The 17,463-nt window shown below is 45.4% G+C and overlaps 1 pseudogene; it reads right to left on the bottom strand.

The window, feature by feature from the left end:
• Positions 1–17,192, bottom strand: part of LOC149430686 (olfactory receptor 52P1-like) — a 68,032-nt pseudogene extending 50,840 nt beyond the window's left edge.
• Positions 17,193–17,463: the final 271 nt, after the last annotated feature.

The raw sequence follows: 17,463 nt of genomic DNA, 5'->3' as shown, positions 1-17,463 counted from the left end.
CGGACACGGTGCAGGAGATGACCGGAGACTGCGGACACAGTACAGGAGATGACGCAGTCTCCGGTCATCTCCTGTACTGTGTCCGCAGTCTCCGGTCATCTCCTGTACTATGTCCGCAGTCTCTGGTCATCTCCTGTACTGTGTCCGCAGTCTCTGGTCATCTCCTGTACCGTGTCCGCAGTCTCTGGTCATCTCCTGTACCGTGTCCGCAGTCTCTGGTCATCTCCTGTACCGTGTCCGCAGTCTCTGGTCATCTCCTGTACCGTGTCTGCAGTCTCTGACCATCTCCTGTACCGTGTCCGCAGTCTCTTACCATCTCCTGTACTGTGTCCGCAGTCTCTGGTCATCTCCTGTACTGTGTCCGCAGTCTCTGGTCATCTCCTGTACTGTGTCTGCAGTCTCTGGTCATCTCCTGTACTATGTCCGCAGTCTCTGGTCATCTCCTGTACTATGTCCGCAGTCTCTGGTCATCTCCTGTACTGTGTCCGCAGTCTCTGGTCATCTCCTGTACTGTGTCCGCAGTCTCTGGTCATCTCCTGTACTGTCTGCAGTCTCTGGTCATCTCCTGTACTGTGTCCGCAGTCTCTGGTCATCTCCTGTAGTATTTCCGCAGTCTCCGGTCATCTCCTGTACTGTGTCCGCAGTCTCCGGTCATCTCCTGTACTGTGTCCGCAGTCTCTGGTCATCTCCTGTACTGTGTCCGCAGTCTCTGGTCATCTCCTGTACTGTGTCACCAGTCTCTGGTCATCTCCTGTACTAAGTCTGCAGTCTCTGGTCATCTCCTGTAGTACATCTGCAGTCTCTGGTCATCTCCTGTAGTACATCCGCAGTCTCCGGTCATCTCCTGTACTGTGTCCGCAGTCTCCGGTCATCTCCTGTACTGTCCGCAGTCTCTGGTCATCTCCTGTACCATGTCCGCAGTCTCTGGTCATCTCCTGTACCGTGTCCGCAGTCTCTGGTCATCTCCTGTACTATGTCCGCAGTCTCTGGTCATCTCCTGTACCGTGTCCGCAGTCTCTGGTCATCTCCTGTACTATGTCCGCAGTCTCTGGTCATCTCCTGTACTGTCCGCAGTCTCTGGTCATCTCCTGTACCATGTCCGCAGTCTGTGGTCATCTCCTGTACCGTGTCCGCAGTCTCTGGTCATCTCCTGTACTGTGTCTGCAGTCTCTGACCATCTCCTGTACTGTGTCCGCAGTCTCTGGTCATCTACTGTACTGTGTCCGCAGTCTCTGGTCATCCCTGTACTGTGTCCGCAGTCTCTGGTCATCTCCTGTACTGTGTCCGCAGTCTCTGGTCATCTCCTGTACTGTGTCCGCAGTCTCTGGTCATCTCCTGTACTGTGTCCGCAGTCTCTGGTCATGTCCTGTACTGTGTCCGCAGTCTCTGGTCATGTCCTGTACTATGTCCGCAGTCTCTGGTCATCTACTGTACTGTGTCTGCAGTCTCTGGTCATCTCCTGTACTGTGTCTGCAGTCTCTAGTCATCTCCTGTACTGTGTCTGTCAGTCTCTGGTCATCTCCTGTACTGTGTCCGCAGTCTCTGGTCATCTACTGTACTGTGTCTGCAGTCTCTAGTCATCTCCTGTACTGTGTCTGTCAGTCTCTGGTCATCTCCTGTACTGTGTCCGCAGTCTCTGGTCATCTCCTGTACTGTGTCCGCAGTCTCTGGTCATCTCCTGTACTGTGTCCGCAGTCTCTGGTCATCTCCTGTACTATGTCCGCAGTCTCCGGTCATCTCCTGTACTGTGTCTGCAGTCTCTGGTCATCTCCTGTACTGTGTCCGCAGTCTCTGGTCATCTCCTGTACTGTGTCCGCAGTCTCTGGTCATCTCCTGTACTGTGTCCGCAGTCTCTGATCATCTCCTGTACTATGTCCGCAGTCTCTGATCATCTCCTGTACTGTGTCTGCAGTCTCTGGTCATCTCCTGTACTATGTCCGCAGTCTCTGGTCATCTCCTGTACTATATCTGCAGTCCATTGGTTCAGAATATTTTTTTTCTTGTTTTCCTCCTCTATAATCTAGGTGCGTCTTATGGAAGGAAAAATACTGTATGTATTATTTTTTCACCTAAAATAATGTCACAGTTGTTGCCGAATAACTTATACTAACTTATACTAGCAAATACTAGGGCTAATTTAGACAGGAGCCAATTAAGCCACCAGTATGTCTTTGGAGTGTGGGAGGAAACTGGAGTACCCAGAGGAAACCCACTCAGGAGAGCATGCAAACTCCAGGCAGGTGGTGCCATGGTTGGGATATGAACCAATGACCCTAGTGCTGCCAGGCAGAAGTGCTAATCACTTAGCCACTCAGATTTTGTTACATCCATTTGCACATACATGTGATGCCAACTGGCCGTGTTCAGGTATCTCAGTGAAGTTCAGTCCTTCACTCATAACTATCTGAGCTTTCAACTATGAGACATTTACTGAGTGTAGCAAAGCTGAGAACAGGCTCACCCGGAGGCAGCACATCCCTCCTTCAATGTGAAGCAACACACAAGAAGACAACACCTTTCCTTTTACAAAATGATACATTGATCTGAATGGTTGTCTTGTCATATTATGTGTTGTGGTGGTTGAAATGTGTGGCTGCCATCATCCCTCAAATCAGTACAAAAAAGAAAAAAATTCTATTCCCCTGAGAAAATGGGGACCGACTTTTGTGGGTTAATCTATTCGCATATTCTGAGATTATTATACAGGATTTATATAGTGCCAACAGTTCGCTCAGCGCTGTACATTATAAAGGGAGACAATACACGAGACAGTACAGTAACAATACAATACACGAGGGGATCGAGGACCCTGCTCCTTGGAGCTTACAATCTAGGAGGGAGGGGATAGTAGTACAGGAGGAAGTGGCTGTGGGGGATGGAGTGGTAGGAAGAGTAGAGGAGTTCAGTAATTAGGTGAGGGTGGGGTAGGCTTCCCTGAAGAGATAGGTTTTCAGGGTGCGCCTAAAGGTGAGGAGAGTAGGTGACAGTCTGATGGATTGGGGTAGGGAGTTCCAGAGAATGGGTGAAGCCCTGGAGAAGTCCTGGAGACGGGCATGGGAGGAGGAGACCAGGGAACTAGAGAGAAGGAGGTCTTGTGAAGAGGGGAGAGTGCGTTTTGGGTGGTATTTGGATACCAGATCGGTGATGTAGTTTGGGGCAGTATTATGAATAGCTTTATAAGTCAATGTTAGCATTTTGAATTTTATGCGTTGGGCATTCGGGAGCCAATGGAGGGCTTGGCAGAGGGGGGTGGTGGATACGGAGCGGTTAGTAAGGTGGATGAGTCTGGCCGCAGCATTCAAGATAGACTGAAGCGGGGATAGCATGCGGTGAGGTAGGCCGGTGAGGAGGGAGTTACAGTAGTCAAGTCGTGATATAATGATGGAGTGAATGAGTTGCTTAGTGGTTTCCGAGGTAGAGCGGGGTGGGGGACACTGAGTGGATGCCAGTGGAGGGATTGGCAGAGGGGGTGGAGGACACTGAGTGGAGGCCAGTGGAGGGATTGGCAGAGAGGGGTGGAGGACACTGAGTGGAGGCCAGTGGAGGGATTGGCAGAGAGGGGTGGAGGACACTGAGTGGAGGCCAGTGGTGGGATTGGCAGAGAGGGGTGGAGGACACTGAGTGGAAGCCAGTGGAGGGATTGACAGAGAGGGATGGAGGACACTGAGTGGAGGCCAGTGGAGGGATTGACAGAGAGGGGTGGAGGACACTGAGTGGAGGCCAGTGGTGGGATTGGCAGAGAGGGGTGGAGGACACTGAGTGGAAGCCAGTGGAGGGATTGACAGAGAGGGATGGAGGACACTGAGTGGAGGCCACTGGAGGGATTGGCAGAGAGAGGTGGCAGATACAGAGCGGTTAGTAAGGTGGATGAGTCTGGTCGCAGCATTCAAGATAGACTGAAGAGGGGATAGCCTGCGGTGAGGTAAGCCAATGAGGAGGGAGTTACAATAGTCAAGGCGTGATATAATAAGGGAGTGAATGAGTTGCTTAGTGGTTTCCGAGGTTAGGAACGGTCGTATTTTGGAGATGTTGTGGAGGTGAAGTCTACATGAGTTTGTCAGCGAATGGACTTGGGGCTGGAAGGACAGATTGGAGTCTAGGATGACACCAAGTACTCTGGCTTGAGGGGAGGGACTGATGGTGGTGTTGTTGGTGTTGATGGAGAAGTCAGGGATCATTCATCATTAACAGCTCAAGTGTGGACTTCGTTCCCGGCTATATGGGGTGACCCCAGTGGCATTGGCAGACGATAGAGTGCCCTGATAGCATCCATTTCCAGCATCTTTACATCATTTCATCATCAGTACCTGGCTGGTCATATGCACACTGTCCGATTATATCACATAATTACATAGTTACATAGTTAGTCTGGCTGAAAAAAGACAAAAGTCCATCCAGTTCAACCAAAAAAAGTTATAATCCAACACACACAGTTGATCCAGAGGAAGGCAAAAAAACCCAGCAAAGCACAATCCAATTTGCTCCTACAGGGAAAAAAATTCCTTCCTGATCCCCCGAGAGGCAATTGGATATTCCCCTTCCCACTACATCAGATGTCAAGAATCCCACACCTTCCCTAACATCACTGTGCACCCCCATTGAGGGGCAGAGCTGGAAAGCAGAAAGTGCAGGGTCTGGAGGAGGACCAGAGGAGGAGTGGAGTCAGTTACAAGAGTCTGCTGAATGCTGAGACCAGGGGAGGCGGAGATGAGGGGGTGCGGGAATGAGGAGGATTTGGCAGATTTGTTCTATTCTTCTCTCTAAGGGGGACTGCAGAGACAAGGTAGGGGTGGAGGCAAGGGGGTACCTGCAGGAGAGGTGCAAGGGCCACATGAAATATACTGAATCCACGGATTGCCTGCAAGGGGGTCAAACTGGCGGCCCTTCGGCTGTTGCCAAACTACAAGTCCCATCATGCCTCTGCCTTGCTTGTAACTGTCAATCTTGTAATGCCTCATGGGGCTTGTAGTTTGGCAACAGCTGGAGACCAAACGCAAACCGGTGTTTTTGGACTTTTTTTGACCAGAAGTTTTTTTTTCGGTAAAAAAAAAAAACTCTAAAAATTGCAAACGTTGAAAAACGTGGGAAAACTCCACTAATCGTGGTAAAAGACTGCTAAACGCTAATGCAAAAAAAGCTGAAAAACTCAGGATTTTACCGTGACTTTACACAGCTAATGTTACCAGTGTTATCAAAATGTCCCGTGTGCGCGAGGGCTAAAAACGCTCTAACTCTGAAAAACGCAGCAAAACGCGGAAAAACACAGCAAAACGCGGAAAAACGCCTTGCTCAATCTTGCAATGCCTCATGGGACTTGTAGTTTGGCAACAGCTGGAGACCAAATGCAAACCAGCATTTTTGGCCTTTTTTTGACCAAAAAGAAAAACATTTTTGGCAAAAAAAAACCTCAAAAAAACGCACACGCGAAAAAAATGCCGCTAATCGTGGAAAACGCTGCTAAATACTAATGCAAAAATGCTAAAAAAGCTCAAAAACTCACATTTTTAACGTGACTTTACACAGCTAACGTTACCGGCGTTAACAAAATGTCCTGTGTGCGTGAGGTCTAAAAACGTTCTAACTCTGAAAAACGCAGCAAAACGCTGTAAACCGCGGTAAAACACCTTGCTTGTAACAGTCAATCTTGCAATGCCTCATGGGACTTGTAGTTTGGCAACAGCTGGATACCAAAGCAAACTGGCATTTTTGGGTTTTTTTTGACCAGAAAATTTTTTTTTTTGGTAAAAAAACCTCTAAAAAACGCAAACATTGAAAAACATGGGAAAACACCACTAATTAGGGCAAAACGCCACTATAAAAATCCCAGCGGTGAATAAAAGCCACCAAAATAAAGCTTTTTCTGTCTCAAAAAAAAATGCTAAAAAATTCATATGGGTACAGTGTTGCATGACCGCGCAATTGTCATTTCAAGTGTGATAGCGCTGAAAGCTGAAAATTGGCCTGGACAGGTAGGGGGTGAAAGTGTGACGCATTTCGTGCGCATGCACGTTGTCAAAGCGATCTGCCTGCCGCTGATGTCTTCGCCTCATATAGGCGCATGCGCAAACGGGCGCTATTTTAGCCTCGAGCGCATGCGCAAACAGGCGCCATTTTCTAGAAGAAGATTATCTAAAACGTAGAATATGAATAAAACTGTATCCAAAAAGGATGGATAAAATACCTATCAAAACTTGTTGACAACAATGAACCGCAACACTCTAAAGATGGGGCTAAAGCAGGGGCGGACTGACAACTCATGGGGCCCCCGGGCAATAGGGGATCATGGGGCCCCTGTGTCCTTGCCCACACCCAAAAAAGCCTATGAAAAAGGTACCAGGGGCATCTCATGGGGCCCCCTACTGACCCCGGGCCCTCGGGCAGTGCCCGTGTTTCCAAATGGTCAGTCCGCCCCTGGGCTAAAGTGCGTTAAATCTATAGCATGAACTATAATATAACCATAAATGGGCCATGAATTATTATCTATATAACAGTGATCATGGGAAAAACATATTCTCCAAAGAAAAAAACGGTTTATATGACAGTAGTCCGTTCAGTCACTGGTAGCCATTTTATCGTGGTCCACAGGGACTACGACAGTCAGCGAAGCTCGGCATAGAAATAACATACGCAGACAGCCCATTGATGAAGGTCATTGTACCAATTTTTTTACAATTTGCTCATATTCCTAATCTTGAGGAAACTCCTTTTGGAGAAATCAGAAAAAGAACAAAAAAATTAAAAAGAGAAAGAAATTCTCTAGAGATTCAAATGACTACGAGGACAGCGTGGTTTTCAAATGGCAAATTGCCAAAAAAGAGTCCCAGTCTAATCCTCCTACCCAGTATATTCCTCGGCAACCTGCTGCTGATAGGAATAATGGATATAGAGGAAATTTGGTGAAACAAGGTCCACGCCGTCCTCATAACACCCCAAAGAGGGGATACCAAACGTCGAACAATCAATTTTTGACACCTCCAAGAAATGGTAATTCAAGGTTTGAGGCTCTCCATGGCCTCAGAGACCCCAACATAGGGAATTGAGATATGAGAATCCATCCTAATGACCCCGGGCACCGACCTAACTACTATCATAATGATAGGGTCAGGGGTGGACTGACCATTGGGGAACTCGGGCACTGCCCGAGGGCCTGGGGTCAGTAGGGGGCCCCATGAGATGTCCCTTGTACCTTTCATAGGCTCTTTTTGGTGTGGTTTGAGTGTGGGCGAGGACATAGGGGCCCCATGATCCCTTATTGCCCGGGGGTTCCCATGAGTTGTCAGTCCGCCCCTGGATAGGGTACAACACAACAGACCCAATTTATATAAGCCCACTTTTAACCCCCCTGGTGGTATTCCCGAGTGTAGCTCGGGGTAAAGTTTCAGCACCACAAGAGGTAACCCCCCCGAGCTACACTCGGGAATACACTGCAGCGTTGCTCCGGGATCTCTCTCATACATGGGAAGAGGAGAATATAAAATAGAATCCGGTAGACTGAAACTCCTTTTGGAGAAATCAGAAAAAGAACAAAAAAATTAAAAAGAGAAAGAAATTCTCTAGAGATTCAAATGACTACGAGGACAGCGTGGTTTTCAAATGGCAAATTGCCAAAAAAGAGTCCCAGTCTAATCCTCCTACCCAGTATATTCCTCGGCAACCTGCTGCTGATAGGAATAATGGATATAGAGGAAATTTGGTGAAACAAGGTCCACGCCGTCCTCATAACACCCCAAAGAGGGGATACCAAACGTCGAACAATCAATTTTTGACACCTCCAAGAAATGGTAATTCAAGTTTTGAGGCTCTCCATGGCCTCAGAGACCCCAACATAGGGAATTGAGATATGAGAATCCATCCTAATGACCCCGGGCACCGACCTAACTACTATCATAACGATGGGGTCAGGGGTGGACTGACCATTGGGGAACTCAGGCACTGCCCGAGGGCCTGGGGTCAGTAGGGGGCCCCATGAGATGTCCCTTGTACCTTTCATAGGCTCTTTTTGGTGTGGTTTGAGTGTGGGCGAGGACATAGGGGCCCCATGATCCCTTATTGCCCGGGGGTTCCCATGAGTTGTCAGTCCGCCCCTGGATAGGGTACAACACAACAGACCCAATTTATATAAGCCCACTTTTAACCCCCCTGGTGGTATTCCCGAGTGTAGCTCGGGGTAAAGTTTCAGCACCACAAGAGGTAACCCCCCCGAGCTACACTCGGGAATACACTGCAGCGTTGCTCCGGGATCTCTTCTGCACTTACCTTGTCCTGCGCTCCCGCGATGTCCCCCCTGCAGTGTCCCCGGCAATGTCCTCTGGCTGATGCCGGCATTTGTCTTCTGGGTTCCGTTCCCTGCGACGTCGGGACGTACGGGGGACAGAACTGGCGGGAAATTCAAAAATGTGAAAAAGTGACATTCACTAAATACAGTAAAATCACATAGTATAACATTCCTGTATCAAACCATTTCACATACATTTTGTCCCGAGTGCTTTGTCCAGCGCCCTGCCTGCATTTTTACTGTTCTTTCTGCCTGGAAACTGAGAAACGTCCATGGCGTCCAAAAAGCGTCCCTTTAGGTCAGACGCGGTTTTAGACCGGCTAGAGAACAGCGATAGTAAATCAGAACCACTTGCAGAATTGAGTGATAATGATTCGTGGGGGAAATTCCTCATCAGACACTGAAAACGATTCTGCGACTTTGCTCAGCGATGTGCGAACTTGGCGCTATATTTCACATTTCAGTGTTTTTGGTTTGATTATATTATTGAATTAAATTTATTATTATATTATTATTATTTTTTATGATTATTTATAAAATATAATTTATGATTTCGTGTTTCAAATTTTATCATCCGCGAGATGTTTACTAGACTCTTGTTCGGACAGATTTCAGTGAGTTATTCCTAAAAATTACAGGCCTACTATAAAAAAAATACATATTTCCATGCAAAAAAATGTACCGCTTTGAGCACAGAAATACTGACATAATCAGACCGCTAGGGAGGCTACTGGGCAATCTAGTCAATTCAGACTCTGGAATGTATCATGGAAGCAGGGGCGGACTGACAACTCATGGGGCCCCCGGGCAATAGGGGATCATGGGGCCCCTGTGTCCTTGCCCAAACTCAAAAACGCCTATGAAAAAGGTACCAGGGGCATCTCATGGGGCCCCTTACTGACCCCGGGCTCTCGGGCAATGCCCGAGTTTCCAAATGGTCAGTCCGCTCCTGCATGGAGGGGACCTAGGGGTAATAATAACCAATACCCTAATCAATACTCTGAGCAGAACCTATACATAAGAGGAAATAGATCCCAATGATCAATCCTTCTCCCAACATATTGATAATGGTTCTTATTATCCACCACAAAGAAATAACCGGGGACCTTACCAGCAACATTCACAAAATGGTTATACCCGCGACCAAGGGAATGATGGTAATGGTCCTACACAACACAACTATGATCAACAGAACCTGTATACTGAAATGCAACATAAGCGACAAGGTCATTGTTTAGGGGGAGGCTCAACAAGGGAGAATAGAGGAAAACGAGGGGGAAAGAGGGGACAATGGACCCCGAGAAAAGGAGAACCTAGAAAATACTGGCATTTTCAATCTGAGCCAGACATCTTTGACTAATAATGAACTCGTACTCCTAAATAAGGGTCTAAAATTTGCCCCCAAAGTCAAACTTAATACATTTCAAACTTATATTGATGTACACAAATTCACAAGAAGATTGGTTTTAAAAAGACATTTTATCAGTAACCCCCTAACTAGGCAAAATTATAATAATAATATTTGTGACATCAAAGCTTCAAATCTGAAAAATGCTTCCCTGTTTAACCCCCCCATCTTCCGTGATATGGTGATCAAAGATCTGGAAGCCCTTAAAATAAAGAACTAGAATAATCAGCAACACATTAGTGAGGGAATAAAAACACTTTTGGACAATAAAGACTTAGTCATTCGCCCTGCTGACAAGGGAGGAGGGGTAGTGGTTCAAGAGGATTATATGGAACAAGTACATAAGATTTTAGATGAAAAAGAGACCTACAAACTGTTACTTAAAAATCCTTTGGTGCCCTTTAACCACCTCCCATACGGCCATTGTATATAAACGGCCAGACGGGAGCAGTGCAGGGGCGGGTGGCCATTTATAAATGGCCTCCCCACCCCCTGCTTGTGCGCACTTTCTGGGAGCACGCAGCGCCGTGATCCAGTGCCCACTGTGTCCTCCGGACACCAATCGTTAGACGGGACCTCTGTACGAGGTCCCGATCATGTGATCACTGATTGGGCAATCAGTGATCACATGAAGAGTAGTAAGCAAGATGTCACTGCTGACATCATTGCTTACTACGTGTGAAATTTGTGAATAATCACAGAGATCACATGGTACAGGGCTATTCACAACAGCCTTGTACCATGTGACAAGCTGTGACCAATCACAGCTCTCACAGTATTTCTCAATGGCTGCCAGAGAGAAGGAGAAATGATTGCTTTTATAGCCTTTATGGGTGTAAAAGCAATCAGTGTAAAAAAAAAAAAAAAAAAAATCTTCATAACCCCCCCATGGTGACACTGTACTGCTAGGGTGACAGTATGTAAAAAAAACCAAAAACAATAATATAATAAAAAAAATAAAAATGTAAACACGTTTGTGAAAAAAATATAATGTTTGGTTATAAACTAATTTGGGTTATTTTTTTTTTTACTAAAAAGATAACTTAATAAATTTTGGCCAAGATTTATGAAGAAAGATTATTTATTTGCAAAATTGTACAAGAAAAACACTTTTTTTCAGCATTTTTGGACATTTTCATTAACATAGCAAAAAAAAATAAAAATCCCAGTGGTGAATAAATACCACCAAAATAAAGCTTTATCTGTCTCAAAAAAATGCTAAAAAATTCATATGGTTACAGTGTCGCATGACCGCGCAATTGTCATTCAAAGTGTGATAGTGCTAAAAGCTGAAAATTGGCCTGGACAGGAAGGGGGTGAAAGTGTCCAGACTGGAAGGGGGAGAAAGTGTCCGGACTGGAAGGGGGAGAAAGTGTCCGGACTGGAAGGGGGGGGAAAGTGTCCGGACTGGAAGGGGGGGGGAAAGTGTCCGGACTGGAAGGGGGTGAAAGTGTCCAGACTGGAAGGGGGAGAAAGTGTCCGGACTGGAAGGGGGAGAAAGTGTCCGGACTGGAAGGGGGGGGAAAGTGTCCGGACTGGAAGGGGGGGGAAAGTGTCCGGACTGGAAGGGGGGGGGAAAGTGTCCGGACTGGAAGGGGGGGGAAAGTGTCCGGACTGGAAGGGGGGGGAAAGTGTCCGGACTGGAAGGGGGGGAAGCGTCCGGACTGGAAGGGGGGGGGAAAGTGTCCGGACTGGAAGGGGGGGGAAAGTGTCCGGACTGGAAGGGGGGGGAAAGTGTCCGGACTGGAAGGGGGGGGGAAGTGTCCGGACTGGAAGGGGGGGGAAAGTGTCCGGACTGGAAGGGGGGGGGAAAGTGTCCGGACTGGAAGGAGGGGAAAGTGTCCGGACTGGAAGGGGGGGAAGCGTCCGGACTGGAAGGGGGGAAAGTGTCCGGACTGGAAGGGGGGGGAAAGTGTCCGGACTGGAAGTGGTTAAAAAGGACCTCAAAAAGATAATCAAAAAAGGATATGAAGGAGGCATTATAAATAAAAAAGAAAAATAATTTTTATGCCCGGTAGCCCCAAAATGACCAATCCTCTATTGTTTGCCAAAGATCCATAGGGATCCGATACACCCTCCAAGCAGACCAATTGTAAGTGAGATAGGTTCCCTGAGTTCCAGAATAGGGGAATATATAGATTACTTCCTACAACCGCTAGTTACTTCTACTCCAGCATTTCTTAAAGGTACTGATAGACTTGAAAGATGTTACCATTGATTCCTCTGCATATCTAGTCACAGCCGATGTTGCCTCACTATAGAGCAATGATAAACATGACGAAGGCATGACGGCAGTAGAGTTTTATTTGGTTATGGCAGAAGACATTCCCCATCGTCAGAAAGAGTATATTTTAGAATTGTTGAACTATGCTATGCAACATAACTACTTCTGGTTCGACAACAATTTTTATTTACAGATCACAGGAGTTGCTATGGGAGCGAAATTTGCTCCCAGCCTTCCGAGTTTGTTTATGGTTAGATGGGAGGAGAATTGAATTTATTCTAGAGATTGGCCGGAGTTCATTTTCTATCGCCGATACATCGACGATATTTTCCTCCTATGGCAAGGCAGTGAATTTTCTGTACTACATTTTTTTAATACTCTTAATTTCAATGATCTTAATATTAAACTGACATATCAATATGACTATGGGGAAATTAATTTTTTAGATCTCATTTTGATTAATGATGGCACTAAGATTGTCAGTAAAACATTTTTAAAAACACTGATAGGAATAGCTACATACCTATTGATAGTTGTCACCATCCATCATGGTTAAAGAACATACCGAAGGAGCAATTTTTACATATTCGTAGGAACTGTGACAACCTGAAAGATTTTTATTCTCAGGCGGAGATACTGAAAGATAGATTCGTTGAGAAAGGATATGATATGACTTTATTGAACCAGAATATAACAGAGGTTGCTGATTTAACCTCCTCGGCGGTATGATTCTTTCCGATTTTTTGTGCTGAAAGCGGTACATTTTTTGCATGGAAATATGTAGTTTTTTATTGCAGGCTGTAATTTTTAAGAATAACTCACTGAAATCTGTCCGAACAAGAGTCTATTAAACATTCCGGATATGATAAAATTTGAAACACGAAATCATGAATTATAATTTAATAAATAATCATAAAAAATAATAATATAATAATAATAATAAATTTAATTCAATAATATAATCAAACCAAAAACACTGAAATTTGAAATACAGAGGCAAATTCGCACATCGCTGAGCAAAGTCGCAAAATCGTTTTCAGTGTCTGATGAGGAATTTCCCCCACGAATCATTATCACTCAATTCTGCAAGTGGTTCTGATTTACTATCGCTGTTCTAAAACCGCTTTTGACGTAAAGGGACGCTTTTTGGACGCCATGGACTTTTCTACGTTTCCAGGCAGAAAGAACAGTCAAAATGCAGGCAGGGCGCCGGACAAAGCACTCGGGACAAAATGTATGTGAAATGCATTGAAACAGCAATGACAGCAAAAATTACATTTTTTAAAAAATTCCGGCGCCCGAACGTCCCGACGTCACAGGGACCGGAACACAGAAGCCGGATGGCGGCATCGGCCGGAGGAGATGGCCGGGGATGCTGCAGGGGGCACATCGCGGGAGCGAAGGACAAGGTAAGTGCTGCAGGGACCCCCAGAGCAACGCCGCTTGGTAAGCCCGAGTGTAGCTCGGGGTTACCGCTCTTGGTATAGAAATTGTACCCCGAGCTACACTCGGGATTACCGCTAAGGAGGTTAAATAGACTAGAGCTCATTTCCTCTAAGAGCAGAGACAAACCCACACGATTCTGTCCATTTTGCAGTAACTTCCCTGTTCAATACAAAGATGTGACTAAAATCCTTAAAACAAATTGGGCAGTTCTTAAAAATGACCCCATCCAGGGTAGCAGTCTACCAGACCAACCAGAAGTTGTCTTTCGTAGAGCTCCATCTCTTAGACACCGGATAGCGCCTAACATTATTAATCCACCTACCTACGTTTCATTTTCCTTTGGAATTAAAGGGTTCCATCCCTGCAATAATATCACTTACCTGGTGATGGAGGCCAATGGAGAGAGGGCTTCCCTTGCGGCTAAGTTCCGGACTCCCCTGAGAGTGGGACAGCGGGAGTCTGGCCCAAAATTGCACAGGTCACCTGTAGAATTGCTGGTCGGTGGTCCACTCAGAAGCACAGCTGGTGCATGGAGATAGGTCTGCAGACAGGAGGTGCCTGTGCGTGGTATGTAAGCCCTTCCGGGATTTAGATGTTTACTGGGTAGTCGGTTCAAGCCAAGGTCAGGTACCAGGTGGGAATCAGAGCAGACGTAGTCAGATGGGATAGCTGAGGTCATACACGGAGGAGCGAGAGAGAGAGTATCCGTAAGCCAAGCCGAGGTCAGATCAGGGGTAAATCAGTAGACAGGTCCAGGAGCAAGCCGAGTCGGTAACAGGAAATCACAGGTCAGAATCACAGGAAACAGGAACAGGGCACGGGGAGCTAGAGATCATCCAGCAACTTGAGGAAGTGATGAGCCTCCTTATAAAGGCCATCTGGCACCAAACTGAGGCTGATGTGTACTTCTGAGGCCATGCAGAGTACTGGCAGAAATGCCAGATCTTCCAGAACTTCTTCCGTGGACAGGACCCTGACAAATAAATGTGTAATATGCAAATATAACGGCACTCGTAAGAAAACGATTAATGAATTCACATCTAATGTGACAGGGAAATCATATACTGTAGAGCAGTGGTGTCCAAACTTTTTTCAAAGAGGGCCAGATTGGATGAAGTGAACATGGTGGAGGGCCGAACATTTTTCCGAACATTCTTTGAACCATTACAATTAAATGCAAATAAATTATTTTATGCCAAGTTAATTGCAAACGACATACTTTTCATTTCATAACATTAAGATCAACTGACAGCTGAGTTTTTACAATGTATTGAAAGTACATTTAAAAAAAAACTTAACTGCACTAATGTGAAGGGTGAAAAAGGTAGCTGGAGCTGAAGTCTCTGCTCAGCAGCCAGGAGGGGAAGAGAAACACACTTCACGCTGGAAGCCCGGCCCTGACGTCACCGCCCTCTGTCGCTCCCAGTGCGGCACAGTCACGTGTGCGACAGCCGCATTTACACAGACCAGGGAGAACGCGCCGCAGTCAGGCATGCGCACTGCTCTCAAGCAGAAGACTGTCTGCCATAGAAGGGAGGGCTGTGCGACAGCCGCATTTACACAGACCAGGGAGAACGCGCCGCAGTCAGGCATGCGCACTGCCCTCTGCTCTCAAGCAGAAGACTGTCTGCCATAGAAGGGAGGGCCGTGGGAGGGCCACATTACACAGAGCAGGGAGGGCTGTTGGAGGGCCGTATTAAACCGACCCCCGGGCCGTAAATGGCCCGCGGGCCGGACTTTGGACATGCCTGCTGTAGAGGAATCCCTTATTACATGCAATAGCACACATATCGTTTATTTACTCGAGCGTCCGTGTAAGAAGCAATACGTTGGTAGAACTACTAGAGGATTAAGGGACAGACTCAGTGAGCATGTCTACAATATTAAAAGAGGATTAAAAGAGCATTCCCTTTCAAAGCATTTTAGGTATTGTCACCAAAGAGACCCCACACATTTAAGATTCATAGGTATAGACCTCATTGGACAACATTGGAGAGGTGGTCATAAACGACGGGCAGTATCTATGTTAGAAACCAAATGGATTTTTGAAATGCAAACCATGTCACCTTATGGTCATAACATAGATATAGATATAAACTGCTTTATAGACAATAGTTGATTTTGTGGGATGTATGCATGATTTGCATGCGTCTCATGCATCCTGTTCTTTATGTTTGATACGTTCTGACGGTCCTATGAGCTTTGAATTTATTTGGTAACATTGCATGTATATGTATATATACAGTATACAGTATATATATATATTTTTTTTATTTTTTAGAAAAAAAAAAATTACCCATCATATACCTTTTTTAGTGTGGTTTCCACAGTTATTTTATCATATGTTGCTATCCTTCATGCTATAGATTTAACGCACTTTAGCCCCATCTTTAGAGTGTTGCAGTTCATTGTTATTAACAAGTTTTAATAGGTATTTAGGTATTCCATCCTTTTTGGATACAGTTTTATTCATATTCCACGTTTCAGATAATCATTCTTAGTGCGTATTATTATTTTAAGATTTACTTTTATATTATTCTTATGCTTGTTTTGATTCTTAGTTCTTACCATGTAACGGCTGATCACCCGATATTGCTGGGACTAATTTTTACATATAAATATTCTTTTCATATATTCTTTTTTACGGATTTTAGGCCACAGACTATATATACTATTCCTTAATTTAAAAATGTTTTTTTCTCATTTGATAATTATTAATAAGGACAAAGTGGTTATTATGAAAAAAAAGTTTTTGGCCTTGCTGTCATTTGTAGTCCATCATGGCCACAACAAAAGGACAACTACGCTTACCCGTTGTGTTTATTGTAATTTCTTGTTTGGGATTCTTTAAATGTATCAAATGACTTTCATCAATGGACTGTCTGCGTATGTTTTAAAATGTATATGCTGAGCTTTGCTGACTGTTGTAGTCCCTCTGGGCCATGATAAAATGGCTACCAGTGACTAAACGGACTACTGTCATATAAACCTTTTTTTTCTTTGGAGAATATGTTTTTACCATGATCACTTTTTTATAGATAATAATTCATGACCCATTTATGGTAATATTATAGTTGGTTAGTTTGATATAACGAGGACTCGGTCTTGCCTGAACCCAGATGACCACCGAGGATCAATTATACACATGCGCAATAATATTGTGCTTCTGGTGAGTGCAATCACACAACAGATCCTAATCACGGAAGTCACGCGCAAGGATTTCACGGAACAAATTGGGCTGTTTTATGCATTTCCATGTTTATTGATTTTTATTGTCAATATTTTTAGTAATTACAATGTCACGACGGTTATAATAGTCACAATTTTTCACGTCAGTATATGACGGTACATTTTATTTGTATTTTGATCTCTTTAGCGCCACTTTGCACTCACAATTTATGCATTAGTCATTTATGAATTTCCAGCGCTGCATTATTTATTTATCTAACAGCAAACTATGCCCAATAAATAAATAAATAATAAAACACTCAGTAAATCAAGGGTAAATTGAGCCCTGCTTCCAGTATGATGGCCATCTCAAGCCCTGCTTCCAGTATGCTTCCACTATGATGGCCATCTCAAGCTCTGCTTCCAGTATGATGGTGATCTCAAGCCCTGCTTCCAGTATGCTAATGATCTCAAGCCCTGCTTCCAGTATGCTGGTGATCTCAAGCCCTGCTTCCAGTATGCTTCCACTATAATGGCCATCTCAAGCCTTGCTTCCAGTATGCTTCCACTATGATGGCCATCTCAAGCCCTGCTTCCAGTATGATGGCCATCTCAATCTCTGCTTCCAGTATGATGGTCATCTCAAGCCCTGCTTCCAGTATGATGGCCATCTCAAGCCCTGCTTCCAGTATGATGGTGATCTCAAGCCCTGCTTCCAGTATGCTTCCACTATAATGGCCATCTCAAGCCCTGCTTCCAGTATGCTTCCACTATGATGGCAATCTCAAGCCCTGCTTCCAGTATGATGGCCATCTCAATCTCTGCTTCCAGTATGATGGTCATCTCAAGCCCTGCTTCTAGCATGATGGCCATCTCAAGCCCTGCTTCCAGTATGATGGCCATCTCAATCCCTGCTTCCAGTATGATGGCCATCTCAAGCCC

Source organism: Staurois parvus, unplaced genomic scaffold (genome assembly GCF_062004578.1).
Source record: "Staurois parvus isolate SC_StPar_1 unplaced genomic scaffold, SC_StPar_1.0 ptg002527l, whole genome shotgun sequence".
Lineage (NCBI taxonomy): Eukaryota > Metazoa > Chordata > Amphibia > Anura > Ranidae > Staurois > Staurois parvus.
The sequence above is the reverse complement of the archived record's forward strand: the minus strand, read 5'-3'. Positions and strand labels throughout refer to the sequence as shown.